This window comes from Rhincodon typus, chromosome 23, assembly GCF_021869965.1.
Source record: "Rhincodon typus isolate 14 chromosome 23, sRhiTyp1.1, whole genome shotgun sequence".
Taxonomy (NCBI): domain Eukaryota; kingdom Metazoa; phylum Chordata; class Chondrichthyes; order Orectolobiformes; family Rhincodontidae; genus Rhincodon; species Rhincodon typus.
Window position 1 is genome coordinate 3,616,738 of NC_063354.1, and position 5,247 is coordinate 3,621,984.

Sequence of the window (5,247 nt, forward strand, 5' to 3'; positions counted from 1 at the left end):
TCTGATGAAGGGTCGAGGCCCGAAACGTCAGCCTCTCTGCTCCTATGTTGCTGCTTGGCCTGCTGTGTTCATCCAGCCCTGCACCTTGTTGTCTCGGATTCTCCAGCATCTGCAGTTCCTACTATCTCTGGAATGAGCAGATTGCCTTCTGTGGAAAGGCTAGACCATAAGCTCTGCAGTTTAGAAGACTCAGAGATGACTTTATTGAAACACATATGATCATGGGGGGACTTGAACACTTTGATGTCAAAAGGTGTTTCCTCTTGTGGGAGAATCTAGAACTAGGGACCATACTTTAATAACAAGGGGTTTACCATTTAAAAAAGGATGAAAAACTTTTTATTTCTTTTAGAGGGTTGTGAGTCTTTGGAATTCCCTTCCTCAAAAGGGAATGGATGCAGAATCCTTAAGCATTTTTAATGCAGAGGTAGATAGATTCTTGATTACCAAAGGAATTAGAGATTATCAGGGGTATGCAGGAGTGTAGAGTTGATGCTAAAATCAGATCAATCAAGAAGGTTAGATGGTGGAGCAGAATTGAAGGGCCGAGTGGCCTTCTCTTATTCTTTGTTCTTATTTTCATATATAAGAAATGGGAACAGGAGTATATCCTTTCTGAGCTTACTTTGTGATTAAAAGATCATAGCATATGATCTTCCAACTGAGCTTCACTTTCCTGCATTACTGAGAAAATGATAGCACACTATATTGCTGAATCCAGATCATTCAGAATGATCTGAAAATATTCAAAATAAGGAAATTCAATTAATTAAATAAACTTGGAATAAAATACAGTCTCAGTATTGTGACCATGAAACTACTGGATTGTTGTAAAAATCAATCAGTTCCATCAATTGCTTTGGAAAAGAAATCTGACATCCTTACCTGGCCTATGTAAGATGCACAGCAATGTGGTGACTTGTAGCTTCCTCTAAAATGGCCGAGTGAGACAGTAACTTGGTAGTGATGAGTAATAAATGATGATCTTTCCAGAGCACCACTTTCTGTGGTCCCTATTTTTAGACTTCTCATTCTGAACAGCCTTCTAGCATCTATGCTGTCATCATTGAAATAAAATCATGTCTTATTTCATGCAGAATTCTGTCTTGAATTTATTATGTGTGCTTTGTACAATCAGATTTATTTTCTGCATATGCTATTGCATCCAGTTTTTGTTTGGATGATTTGCATAATTGGATCTTTAAGATCTCACCCATTTTATATTTGACCACCTAGGCTCAAATCTGTTTGTTTATTTACGTGCAATTAGAATCACTTATGTTTACATGTGTTTGATTAGACCCATTTGTGTTCAGTCGATTTCTGTTTATATGTTTGCCATCAAGCCAACTGTATGTGTGCAATTAGAATTGTTTGTGTTAGTTTGAGATTAACCCTGTTTGTTTTTAATGGTGAGAGCTATTTGCATTTCTATGTATGCAATCAGAGCAATTTGATTTTGTATTTGATGTGGCCAATCTATATTTGTGTGCTGTGTATACATTGGGTTTGCAGCAAATATATAAACTGTATGTGATGGGCATACAGTATACGTGTGCAGGGTATGAAGTGAGTATATGATGAGTATACAGTGTGTATGTGATGGGTATACAGAGAATATGTAATGGACACGTGATGGGTACACAAAAGACATGTGATGTGTGTACGAAAGGTGTGTGCTGTACGTACAAGGTCTATGTGCCAGGTATGCAATGAATTAGTTATGAGGATACAATATATATCTGATGGGTGTACAAAGATTATACAATGGGTGTCCAAATAACCAGTGATGGGAATATAGTAGGCCTGTCATGTGTATGCACTGGATATGTGACAGATAGAGTGGGCCTGTGATAGTTACATAGCGGGTGTGTAATTTGGAAACAAGTAACCTGTGATGGGTGGACATTAGCCCTGAGATCGTTAAATGATGTGCCTGTGACCAGTATACACGTGATGGGTATAAAGTGGGCCTGTGATGGAGATACAGTGGCCCTGTAATGGGTCTGCAGTGTACGTGTGATGGGTGTGCAGTGGCGCTGTGATGGGTCTGCAGTGTGCCTGTGATGGGTATACAGTGCCCCTGTGATGGGTCTGCAGTATGCCTGTGATGGGTATACAGTGGCCCTGTGATGAGTCTGCAGTGTGTCTGTGATGGGTATACAGTGGCCCTGTGATGGGTCTGCAGTGTGCCTGTCATGAGTATGCAGTGGGCCTGTGATGAGTATATTTTTGTGCCTGTGATGAGTATACAGTGTGTGTGTAATGTGTCTAATGTCACAGGTTTACACAGTGGTGGGTCAACAGTGTGATGGGTACATGGTGTGATGGGTTCGCCGTATAACAGGATTACACTGTGATAGGTTCACAGTGTGACTGTCATATAGTGTGATGGTATGGTCTCTGGTGTGATGTGTGCACAGTGTGATTAGTATATGGTGTGAGGGGTATACGATGTGATGGGCACATGGTGTAACTGGTGTACTGTGTGATTCGTTCAGAATAAGATTATAGGTCCATAAGACATAAGAGCAGAATTAGGCCACTCCACCATTCAATCATGAAAGATGTGTTTCTCAACCTCATTCTCTTGCCTTCTTCCCATAACCCTTAATCCCTTATCAATCAAGAGCCAAGTTCTCAGGAAGGGTCACCAGACCCAAAAAGTTAATTCTGATTTCTGTTCACAGATGCTGCCAGACCTGCTGAGATTTTCAAGTAACTTCTGTTTTTCTTTCCGATTTATAGCATCTGCAGTTCCTTCAGTGTTTAAGAACCAATCTATATCCGTCTTAAAACTTCTCAATGAATTGCCCTCCACAACCCTCTGCGGCAATGAGTTCCACAGATTCACCTCCCTCTGGCTGAAGAAATTCCTCCTCATCTCAGTTTCATAGGGTTTTCCCCTCACTCTGAGGCTGTATCCTCATAGCCTAGTGTCACCTACTAGTAGAGACATCTTCTCCATGTCCACTCTATCCTGGCCGCTCTGTATTCTGTAATTTCCAATCAGATCTGATCCCCTTCCTTCTAAACTCCATTAAGTACATAGCCAGGGTCCTCAACCACTCCTCATATGATAAGCCCTCCATCCCCAGAATCAATCATGTAAGCTTTATGTGGACCCACTCCAATGCCAGCACCCTTATACTGACCAGACCCTTATACAGCCTCAGCAGTACATTCCTGATCTTGTAATGAGTAATATGTGCCAATGTGATGTACTTGGGTGTGACTGGTATATGGTGTGATGTGTATCAGTGTAATGGGTACATAATGTGATGGGTATACAGTGTGATGGTTATGAAATCTGACTGGTATATGGTGTGATGGGTACTCTTTGATGAATATACAGTGTAATGAGAACATAGTGTGGTGGGTATATGGTGTGAAGGGTACAGAGTGTAAGGGGTATATGGTGTGAAGAGCACACAATGATATGGTACATGGTTTGACTGGTATATAGTGTGAAGAGTATACACAGTGTGATGGGTATACAGTGTGAAGGGTACAGAGTCTAACAGGTATATGATGTGAAGAGTGCACAATGATATGGTACATGGTGTGACTGGTATATGATGTGGGGAGTACACAGTCAGATGGGTATACAAGTGTGAAAGGTATATGGTGTGACAGGTATACAGTGTGACAGGTGTGCAGTATGAAGGATATATGGTGTGACAGGTATACAGTGTGAAGTGTATACAGTGTGACAGGTGTATGGTGTGAAAGGAATACGTTGTGAAGGGTAAATAGTGTGACAGATATACAGTGTGAATGGTATACTGTGTGAGAGGTATACAGTGTGAATGGTATGCAGTGTGACAGATATACAGTGTGAAGGATATAAGGTGTGACAGGTTTACAGCATGAATTGTATATGATATGATAGGTATACAGTGTAAAGCATATACAGCGTGAGGTGTATAAGGTGTGACAGGTATTGTTGTGAAGGGTATAACATGTGTAGTGTAGATGTTGTGGCAGGTATACACTGTGAAGGGTATAAGCTGTGAAACGTATACAGTGTGAAGGGTATATGTTGTGACAGGTATACAGTGTGAAGGGTATATGGTCTGACAGGTATATGGTGTAACAGACAAACAGTGTGAGGGCTAAACAGTGTGATAAGTATACAGTGTGACGGGTATATGGTGTGATGGGTATACAGTGTGCAGGATATACGGTGTGACAGATATACAGTGTGAAGGGTATATGCTGCGACAGGTATCCAGCGAGCAGAGTATACAGTCTGACAGGTATTTGTTGTGACAGATATACAACATGAAAGGTATATGGTGTGGTGGGTATACAGCGTGAAGGGTATGTGGTGTGACAGCTATACAGTGTGAAGGGAATACAGTGTGAATGGTATATGGTGTGACAACTATACAGTGTGAATGGTGTATGGTTTGAGAGGTATACAGCGTGAAGGGTATGCGGGTGTGACAGCTATACAGTGTGAATATATGGTGTGATAGGTGTATGGTGTGAAGTGTATACAGTGTGAGGGGCAAATAGTGTGACAGGTATTGGTGTGAAAGGTATATGGTGTGAAATGTTTACAGTGTGAAGGGTATAATATGTGACAGGTATACAGTGTGACAGATATATGGTGTAACAGGTATACAGTGTGAATGGCATGCAGTGTGAAGGGTGTATAGTATGACAGGTATATGGTGTGACAGGTATACAGTGTGAATGCTCTGCAGTGTGAAGGGTGTATAGTATGACAGATATATGGTGTAATAGGTATACAGTGTGAATGCTATGCAGTGTGAAGGGTGTATAGTATGACAGGTATAAGGTGTGACAGGTATACAGTGTGAAGGGTACACAGTGTGACACGTATACAGTGTGAAGGGTATATAGTGTGACGGGTATACAGTGTAAAGGGTGTACGGTCTGACAGGTATATGGCGTGACACGTATACAATGTGAAGGGTATATGGTGTGACAAGTAAACAGTGTGAAGGGTACACGGTCTGACACTTATACAGTGTGAAGGGTATATAGTGTGACAGGTATACAGTGTGGAGGGTATATAGTGTGACAGTTATACAGTGTGAAGGGTATACAGTCTGACAGATGATTGATGTGACAGGTATACAATGTGAAGGGTGTATGGTGTGACAAGTAAGCAGTGTGAGGCTTTATGGTGTGATAGGTATACAGTGTGAAGGGTATACGGTCTGACAGGTACATGGTGTGACAGGTATACAATGTGAAGGGTATATGGTGTGACAA